The sequence below is a fragment of the Apium graveolens genome, chromosome 7, assembly GCF_009905375.1.
Source record: "Apium graveolens cultivar Ventura chromosome 7, ASM990537v1, whole genome shotgun sequence".
Classification (NCBI taxonomy): domain Eukaryota; kingdom Viridiplantae; phylum Streptophyta; class Magnoliopsida; order Apiales; family Apiaceae; genus Apium; species Apium graveolens.
Genome location: NC_133653.1, coordinates 179,863,644 through 179,874,312, shown reverse-complemented (window position 1 = coordinate 179,874,312; position 10,669 = coordinate 179,863,644). Strand labels below are relative to the sequence as shown.

Genomic DNA, 10,669 nt, shown 5'->3' with positions numbered 1-10,669 from the left:
ATGCATAATTGATCACGAGTGGGCTCTTTGGTATTCGAGTTATTAAGTTCTTAGGGGACTTTGTGCTTAGTGACCTAAGGCTTTTATAGTCTGGGATCCGCTAACCTAACGCTCGCTACATGGATGCCATTGTATAAGTCTTTTGGGGACCTCACTCATTGCACGGTCAAATAAGCATTTGTTTGTTGTATTAAATAAAAAGCATGATTCTGTAATAAGCTCTAGTAATCTTGAAGTGTTATAAGTCATTTTGTGCCTAGAAATTTATTCTTCATATAATCATGTGATTACCTTGAGGATAGTCGAGTTATGATAATTGATCTAGTTTCGAAGCATATCTGTTAAGCATCCGCACACACCACATTTCCGGCTGTATGTTAGTTTTCATGATTTGATTGATCTTTATTCGCATAATTGCATTTATTGAGATGTCGTAAGTTGGTTGGTTTGGTCGTAGTAAGGAGGATCGCTGCATTTCATATAGATTGCATTCATGCATGTTTTTGTTTTTGTTTTTATTTTTGAGTCTGTGACGCTTGAGGACAAGCATCGATTTAATATTGGGGGTGTGATAAGTGGCATTTTATACCACTTAGAACGTCTTATAATGGCTTGAATTGGTGTCTTGAAATCAAGTATTTTATGTATTTGATGCGTTTTTCTAGTGTTTGTGCATTTCAGGGTATTACTTGCATTTGTGGACAGGTTTCATCAAGAATAAGCCTTGGCATTTGTTTGGCATTGTAAGTGGGAAGATAGGAACAGAATGCAGCAAAGAACGGGAGTAAAAACAGAGCATTTTCCAGAAGGGGTCTGAGCGCCCGCTCAGGAATGCTGAGCGCCCGCTCATGGACGGAAATTTAAAATAATTATTTTAGACTCCTGATTCTGTTAAGCTTCCAACTTCTGAGATAGCTGGGTTTTGTGGGACTCCTATATAAGTAGTTTTCAGAGACGTTTCACAGGGTGTTGAATCGTAGTATTAATCGAGGAGCGAGGAGATAAGGAAGAAGACCGTTTTAGCACATCGCAACGAAGAGGAAGTATATTTTCTTGTGATTCTTTATTTCGTTGTAACGTTGGATGCTAGTTTTCTTTACTTTGAACCTATTTACTCTTGTGACGTACTCTAGTTTAATATAAGTAGTTTTATTTAATATTCTCGTGTGTTATTATCATGTTTTCATATGAACCCATGGTGACGATGAGTTCAATCATGGGCTAATCGTAATCATGGGGTCGTAACAGATTTACTATGGAATTCTTTAGTTATTTGTTCAATACCTTAGTGTATGATGATTGCATGATATCTAGTATTGGTTGTGCTTATTCGTCTTATGTGCGTCTCGAACATATAAGATAGGGTGTTAATCTCTTGTGAAGCGACAATGGATCTTGAGGTTTAGAACTTGCCATGCTAGCATAGATTCATGTATGTGTATGCATGATTAGTGGGTAACTCTAACCGTTTTACTTGCCGTGTGTAATCATAAGGAATAACTTGTGCTTAAATCGTTATATTGTCAAATTTTGTAGACATATAGGGTCTCAACATAATTGATGTCTATTCAACTTCTATCTTAATTGTGGATGTTTGGTAGAATGGTATTAGTACAACGAAAGTTGGCTTTTATCAGTTTCGTGTTATTCGATTAACATCATCACCGTTGCATGTTAAGGGTAATAACGATAACTATTAGATATAACGTAGAATGTAATGAATATTAACCTCGAACCTAACCAAAAAACTATATCTAGCTAGTTGCATGTATAGTTAGACTTTGTTTGCATCGTGTTTTTTTAAATAATTTTCATAATATAGTAAATTTGTAAAAAAAAAATTAGAAAAATTATATTTTTGATCATTTTTCTTAAAATGTTGTAAAATAGTTAATGATTGACTTATTTAAACCATCAATCTAATTTGTAAATCTATAATCGATAATGTAAATATTTGTTATTGGTTGGATTACAACTTGAAAACTTATTTGTAGTTTCTTATAAATAACTATAAAAATATTGGTTTTTAACGAAATTCGAACTTGAGAGTCTCGTAGTACATTTTTTTAATAATTGGATTTAACGGATTCGATAATTGGACCCTGAATGCATACATATGAGTTTGAGGAATGATAAAGTGTCATGTGTTATTTAGGAACGAACTTGTGGTCCATTTCCGGATACGTATAATTGCTCTCGAATTATACACATCACAATTATCATAATTGAGTAGTATATTGATTTAATTTTTTTTCTATACTAACAATTTTAATATTTTTTTTCTAAATAATAGTTTTAACTTTTTAATCGTGTTATCATAAATTATTTCGAGTGGCAGACTCCCCACAAAACCGGTTAAAATTAGAACCGGTAGGATTTAATATTGTGTAAAGTCAAACTTGAACAGAACCCGTCGAGGAGAGATAACGGATACTCATAGATAATCGGGAGAATACCCGTGAAATCTTATTCGTTCACAGAAAAAGTTTTTGGTAGTTCCGTACCCAAATTCTACTCCTCAGTTTGCATCATGGTAATAATTCATAAATCACACTATTTGAAATAGCTATCTAAAAATACTCATATTTTTCAAATATTATATTTTTGGGTTTTTTAAAAACTCTTCAAGTCTTACGATGATAACATAGTTTATACTAAATGCAACTTCTTATACAACATCGTATGTTTACACATATTTTCAGAATAAATAGCATTTTTGTAAAAAACAAATTGGTAACATCACAAATAATTTTTCAATTTTTTGATAAATTCCCAATTTTTATACTAAATAATAAATTCATATTGAAAAATTCAAGAACCAACTTATGCCGTATAATGTGTAATTATATTTTAAATTATGAAAAAATTAACTTTCACTAGTTTGATGAAATAGTTTTTAGTTTGATGCACTTTTGTAATTTATTTTCAAATATTTCAACTTTGTTATCTTATAGACTACAATAAAATTATAAAAAGTATAACTCTATTCATTTTTGGAAGAATAAAATAAGTTATATTAGACATATACGGTATCTGAGTTACGGGCGCAATGGATATAATAGAAACTATATAATTAAAAATAATTGATATTTAGAAAGAAATAAATCTTACAGGTAAGCAACGCATTGACTTGCGCTTGAAGTAGAAAATTAATTTAACATGGAGGAATATTGACTGCGGCTCAAACTTTAAAGCAATAGAAACACCTCAGCATGTATGTGGGTCCATAGGTGAAAGTGCATAACAACTTCCATCACGTCGACATTTAGCTACCAAAAACGGTTACAATTATATAATGGTAAATGAAAGTTAGTCTTTATCTACTATTACATAATTGTAGCTAAATTACTGGTAGGTAAATGTAAGATTTCTTGTAGTGTACTAGCAAATTGCATGTTAAATGCCTCTTCTAGGTTGGCAAATGTCTTGATACTCCTGTGTGGAAGATTCACGAACAGTTATAAGGATGGTCCTGACAATGTGGAACCAAATCCCTTGCATATACAAACTTCTTTTAAGTCATGTGTGATAGGTACCGTAAACATTCGTTCCTTATATTGTGGATGTGTTCAAATAGATCACTAGTACCGTCATATGGCCTCATTTGCGGCACCGTAAAGCGTTTCAGTATCTCTACCAAAGCGATGTTTTCATGAAAAGGTGAATCAGCATAGCTCATAGGAGTCTCCTTCTCTAATGGCTTCGGAATACCAATGATTCTTTCAATTAAGTCCCTCACTTCATGTAATATTTTTTGAATTCCTCTACAATTGGTTTCGAGACCTTGTACTTCTATCGCGTGATCTCCTTCTATCATTATCCCTTTCTCGATGCTCAGGATCATCATAATGTTGCTCATCATGTTATCTTTCTATGTTATCACCATTATTTGGTACATTCTCTATATCCTCTATCTCAATCACATCCTCAGTACCCTTCGTTGGTGCTTCATGTTGATCCTGTTCCTCAACAATATCAATGTCCAAATGTCTAACCACACTTGGGATCGTCTTCTTTGTTAATGACTTAGTTCTGGATTTGGCCGTGGTTAACTCTTTCCTCATCGTCTTATATTCAGAGCGTATCTTCTCCATCTCATTGATAAGTGGCATTTTATACCACTTAGAATGTCTTATAATGGCTTGAATTGGTGTCTTCAAATCAAGTATTTTGTGTATTTGATGCATTTTTCTAGTGTTTGTGCATTTCAGGGTATTACTTGCATTTGTGGAGAGGTTTCATCAAGAATAAGCCTTGGAATGTGTTTGGCATTGCAAGTGGGATGATAGGAGCAGAATGCAGCAAAGAACGGGAGTAAAAATAGAGCATTTTCCAGAAAGGGTCTGAGCGCCCGCTCAGCTCTGCTGAGCGACCGCTCAGGAAGCTAAGCGGACGCTCAGGAATGCTGAGCGGCCGCTCAGGGACGGAAATTTAAAATAATTATTTTAGACTCCTGATTTTGTTAAGCTTCCAACTTCTGAGATAGATGGGTTCTGTGGGACTCCTATAAAAGTAGTTTTCAAAGACGTTTCACAGGGTGTTGAATCGTAGTATTAATTGAGGAGCGAGGAGATAAGGAAGAAGACCGTTTTAGCACATCACAATGAAGAGGAAGCATATTTTCTTGTAATTCTTTATTTCGTTGTAACATTGGATGCTAGTTTTCTTTACTTTGAACCGATTTACTCTTTTGACGTACTCTGGTTTAATATAAGTAGTTTTAGTTATTATTCTCATGTGTTATTATCATGTTTTCGTATGAACCCATGGTGACGATGAGTGTAATCATGGGCTAATCGTAATCATGGGGTCGTAACGGATTTACTATGGAATTCTTTAGTTAGTTGTTTAATACCTTAGTGTGTGATTATTGTATGATATCTAGTATTGGTTGTGCTTATTCGTCTTATGTGCATCGCGAACATATAAGATAGGGTGTTAATCACTTGTTAAGCGACGGTGGATCTTGAGGTTTAGAACTTGCCATGCTAGCATAGGTTCATGTATGTGTATGCATGATTAGTGGGTAACTCTAACCTTTATACTTGCCCTGTGTAATCATAAGAAATAACTTGTGTTAAATCGTTATGTTGTCAAATTCTGTAGACATATAGGGTCTCAACATAATTGATGCCTATTCAACTTCTATCTTAATTGTGGATGTTTGGTAGAATGGTATTAGTACAACAAAAGTTGGCTTTTATTAGTTTCGTGTTGTTCGATTAATATCATCACTGTTGCATGCTAAGGGTAATAACGATAACTATTGAAGGAAGTAGTAATGATGTTGTGATCTCATGAGTGTTTTAATATTGGTAATTCAAGTGTCAATTAAGTGCTTAATTCTCGTAGTTAATTGTAGTTAATAATTAGTTGATCAAATCTAAGTGTTATTGTCTTGACATTGAGAAGTAATTATACATTGGTGAGTGAGTGTTAATTGAACATAATTAGTCTGAGTCTCTGTGGGAATGAACTAGAAAGTATTCTATATTACTTGCGAACACGTATACTTGCGTGTATTATTAGCGCATGTTTTCGCCCTAACAAGTTTTTGACGCCGCTGCCGGGGACTCGGCGTATTTGTTTAGTTTATGTACTTACCATCAGTGGTCTTTAGGACTCATTGATTAAGACTTGTTACTTATTGTTTCCGGTTATATTTCAGGTACTTTAGCGAGCGTTTATGCAAACACGTTATCGCACTCGCAAAAGGACTTTAGATACGACTGAGGAGACAGACGAAGTTCTTGGTATTCCAGAGAAGATAGATTTTGAAGATTCGGATACAGAAAATGAGCAGAAAGAACCAGTAATCATGGGTGATCATATAGTTCTGGCAGATCCAGTTCTTATGGACTTTTCTCGGCCTAAAATTGATGACATTCAGTCAAGCATCATGCATCCAGCTATTGAGGCCAATAACTTTGAAATCAAGTCGGGCACCATTCAGATGGTGCAGAATTCCGTTTCTTTCGGAGGTGCTGCGACTGAAGACCCCAACATGCACATCAGGATTTTTGTCGAGATCTGTAGTACTTTCAAATATAATGGTGTGACTGATGAGGCTATCAAGCTGAGGCTTTTCCCATTCTCACTGAGGGATAAAGCTAAGGACTGGTTACATTCTGAACCAGCTGGGTCCATCACTACTTGGCAAGATCTTGCGCAAAAGTTTCTGGTGAAGTTCTATCCAATGGCGAAGACTGCGGCTATGAGGAGTGCTCTTACTCAGTTTGCGCAGCAACCTACAGAATCCATGTACGAAGCTTGGGAGCGCTACAAGGAGATATTGAGAAAGTGTCCACATCATGATATGCCTGATTGGATGGTGATCACTGGTTTCTATAATGGTTTGAGGGCCCAATCTCGGCCCATGGTCGATGCAGCAGCTGGAGGCGCCTTGTGTGCCAAAAGCTATACTGAGGCTTATAATCTTATTGAGACTATGGCTGCAAATGAGCATCAAAACCCAACTCAAAGGATGATGCCTGGGAAGGTAGCAGGTATTCTGGTAGTTGATGCAGCTACAGCTATTGCAGCGCAGCTCCAAGCGCTGTCTATGAAGGTCGATTCTTTAGCCACATATGGATTCAATCAGATAGCTTGGTCTGTGAGATTTGTGCAGGTTCTCATGCTACGGATCAGTGTTCACTTGTTAATGAATCTGTGCAGTATGTGAACAATTATCAGCGACCGCAGCAGCCTGTGCCAGCTACTTATCATCCTAATAACGGAAATCTTCCAAATTTCAGCTGGAGTAATAATCAGAATGCTATTCAGCAACCATATCAGCAAGGCATAAGTAAACAGTTTAATCCATCTGGATTCCAGCAACCACATCATTATGCTCAAAGGCAATCATATCCTCAACAAGGAGGTGCAGCTCCACCTTGTAGTGCTGATTTTGAGGAACTCAAGCTGTTGTGCAAAAGTCAGGTTGTTTCCATCAAGACCTTAGAAAATCAAATCGGTCAAATAGCCAATGCAGTGCTCAATCGTCAACCTGGCATACTTCCCAATGATACTAAAGTGCCAGGCAGGAAGGAATCTAAAGAGCAAGTCAAGGCTATTACCTTAAGGTCTGGAAAAGTTGATGATGCTGAAAAAGCAAAATACGGAGAAGCTGAAGTTGATGAAGAAGCTAAGCAAAGGGAGAAAGCGGCGGAACCAAGGAGGACTTACTACAAGAAAAAAGTCCATAGACATCGCTTTTTGGCTGATGTCTATGCTGTTTCCCAACCGATGTTGATGTCGGTGATGTCTATTCTAGACATCGGTGAATACCCGATGTCTATACTCGATTAGACATTGATTTTAGTTAAAAAACAGATGTCTATGTGTTGATTATTTACATAAAATGCTATAAGTAAATTATTTAAATACTAAATTACACCTAATTAAACATGTTAAACATATCATGAGCTATGTTTTTTGTCACAAAAACATCGATTTTAGTGAAAAATACTGATGTCTATGTGATGATTTTTTACAAAAAATGCTATAACAAAATTATTTAATAACTAAATTACACCTATTAAAACATATTAAACATATATTGAGCTATGTTTTTTATCACAAAAACATCGATAATTTTGACAGAGGTGATGTAAAATGACATATTAAACATCTCTTTCTTTAATGAGAGGTGATGTCTAATTTAGCGTATAGACATCAGTGTTTTCTAGAATGAAGTGATGTCTATGTATCATTTAGACTTGAACATGTTAGTCTTTAACATCAGTTGTTTGTCTGAAACTGATGTACATTGTATTTTTTGACATCAGTTTTGTTTGGTTAAAAGTGATGTTTATAATGTTACTTGACATCAGTTTAATCTTAAACAAAGTGATTTCTATATTTCATTTAAACTTGAACTTGGATTTCTTTGACATCAGTTTTTTACCTTAAAGTGATGTACATTATCTTTTTTGACATCAGCTTTTCTTAATTGAAAGTGATGTGTAAGAAGTTTATAGACCAAATTGTGTAAAGTTTTACATCACTAATTGTGTAATTGTTGTCTGAGAACGTCAACCAAAATAGTAAAACATATGATCTGAAATCTAAACTATTACATTCTCCAGAAACCAACTAAAGACATTCAGTCTAATGAAAATTGTTGAGTATGACAACACAACTGATACAAGCAACTATGTACAACCAATTCCTTTTAGCAATAATAACTACTATAAGCAGTTTAGAATAAGGAAATTTTGAATTACCCCTATGGAATCACTCATTGATTTCATTGAACATGTAGAAGCAGAACATGCAGAAGCAGAACATGCAGAAGCAGAACATGGTCACACTGCAACTTTTTCAAGGAGCAGAGGATCTAGGAGGTGGTTGTGGGCTTTTGGATGACGAACGACATACATTGAGCTTGCCTAATGTTATCAAAAGTCAGGCACCGGATGTAAGCACTAGGATATGCCTTCTTGCATTCCGCGATTTCATGGAGGACTTGAGATGCGTCCGTGCAACCAAATATGGGAAGCTTCCACATTGTCCAATACCTCCCATCGTAGTAGTTAGGAATTCTGCTATTCTAGCGATAAACATACCCCAGCTGTAGACAAAAATATTCAGAACAAGAGATCAGTATTTCAACCCCTGCTTAACAAAAAACTTCAGACCACAGAATATTGCTTCAAGCCATTGATTTATATAATGATTTTGTGCATGCAAGAGAGAAAAGAAACAGAAAGTTCATCTCCAGAGATGGCAATTTCAAGATTGAACAAAATTATTCATCAGTGCCACAATTTGGAGTGCATTTATAGAAAATTTGATAACATCGGACACACATCGAATATTTTCTATATAAAAAATATGCAGTTTCTACCATTGGAGTCCAATTTCTATCACTATCAACTATCAAGAAACAATACACCTGCTAAACTGAAGTTTACAACATAATTTAAATTATGATAAAGAGTGGATGCAAATAGCAAATTCTTGTTATCAATCGGGTTCCAAGTCTGTTTACACACAAACGAGAGCCAACTATAAGCAGTACAAAAGGTGGTAATATAAGCAGCTTAAAAAAAATTAAAAACAAAAATACAAGTTCCGATCAAAGTACCTTCATATAGTGAGTTTTAGATCCATTCGAATCAGCTTTGGCGGGCTAGGTTTTAAGCCAACATAGGTGGATCCAGCCACCGGAGCCGAAAAGCTTGCAGCAGACATAATTGATTTATTACCAAACTGATCTAGAGCACAACTGGAAACACAAAACTAGAGACTAGCACAAGATAAATAGATTAATAGATTTTTCAGATTATGTAGAGTGTGAAGATGCGACTGAATAATCGTTTTTGGGTTTTAATATCATCAATTCATAATTTTCTCAGATTGGAAGGGCTGGGCTCGTCAAATGGATTTTGTGTTCCATGCTCAAAGTAGCTAAGATAAATTCACGTAACTTCCGGTAAGTAGCAAGTGCTACGTTACGCTAGTGAGCAGATATCAAGGGCACCAGGAAACTATTAGGAAAAAAAGAAAAAAAAATATTGTTCTAAGGAAAAGTAAGAAAAATTCCAATGCTAACTAAAAATATTACTGCAAAACATAGACAAGATTATACACACCTGGACAAAGCTATACAGGCCCGGGATGGACATAGCATCTGCTCCGAGCAACTTTAGTCCAAAGTCAACATGAGGCTGCATGATTGGAAATTCAAGACAGTGCGAGAGAGATACGATAAGAAGCTTGTTTAAACATTTGTGAGGTCATTTACAATGACAAAGAAGAAGTGACATTAATATGTAGCATCTTTTCATTACATTCTTGTTTGATAAATTATGTATTTGGGAAAGTGCATCGTCATATTCCTTCCAGAATGAGAGAATAACAAACACTAATGCAAGAACTTGCTATGAAGAAAAAGTTAAATACTAGTAGAAAGATTCTAAAAAGGATTATACCCGTAGATAGCGTAAAAAGACTTTTTCATGTTGACATATAATTAAGCATAACGGTAAAATAAATATATTATACAATACACCTCACCTTCTCCATAAGAGACACTAATATTTTTGCAAAACAAGGGAATGATGGAACCAGTGACTTCAGGGTGATACGTGGAGAAGCAAATACCTGCAAGTCAACCACCTGAAACACTCTCAGGAATTAGAATTCACAATAATATGGGGAAGAAATGTGTGTGTGTGTGTGTATGAGAGAGAGAGAGAGATCATGTAAGTCAAAAGCAATACCATTTAATATGTGTGTGTGGGTGTACTCTTGTGCTCTTCCCAGCTGGTAGTGGGATCTAAAAGAAATGAATTAAGACTACCTGAACAGTGGCTTTCAATCCAAATGCCTTGGCTGCTACAAGGATGTTAGGGTTCCCTGCCCACTTCAGTGTTGGTTCCATAATCAATTCCTTCTCCTCAGTGCTATAAACTTTCATCCCTGGCATGGAATGGCTTTAATTAAAGTGCACGATAGAGACTTAAATATATTATGTATCAAGGAGTTAAAGGGTGGAAAAGATGAAAGTCATTATGTATGCAGTACTGGGTGAACTGCTCATAGACAGACAGGAAGCAGTAACTAGGCCGCTCTCATAAGAGTTTTTAGAACCGTAAAAAGTTATTTCAATGAATGCATGAGTATTTGGTAGATCGTAATTAGTAATTAGCACATAAAACTCACG

General features: G+C 35.5%; 1 non-coding gene across 1 annotated transcript; it reads right to left on the bottom strand.

Moving 5' to 3' along the window:
• Window positions 1–6,211: 6,211 nt before the first annotated feature.
• Window positions 6,212–6,318, bottom strand: LOC141675812 (small nucleolar RNA R71). The gene has a single exon (XR_012556444.1). It is a non-coding gene; the product is annotated as a small nucleolar RNA R71 (small nucleolar RNA).
• Window positions 6,319–10,669: the final 4,351 nt, after the last annotated feature.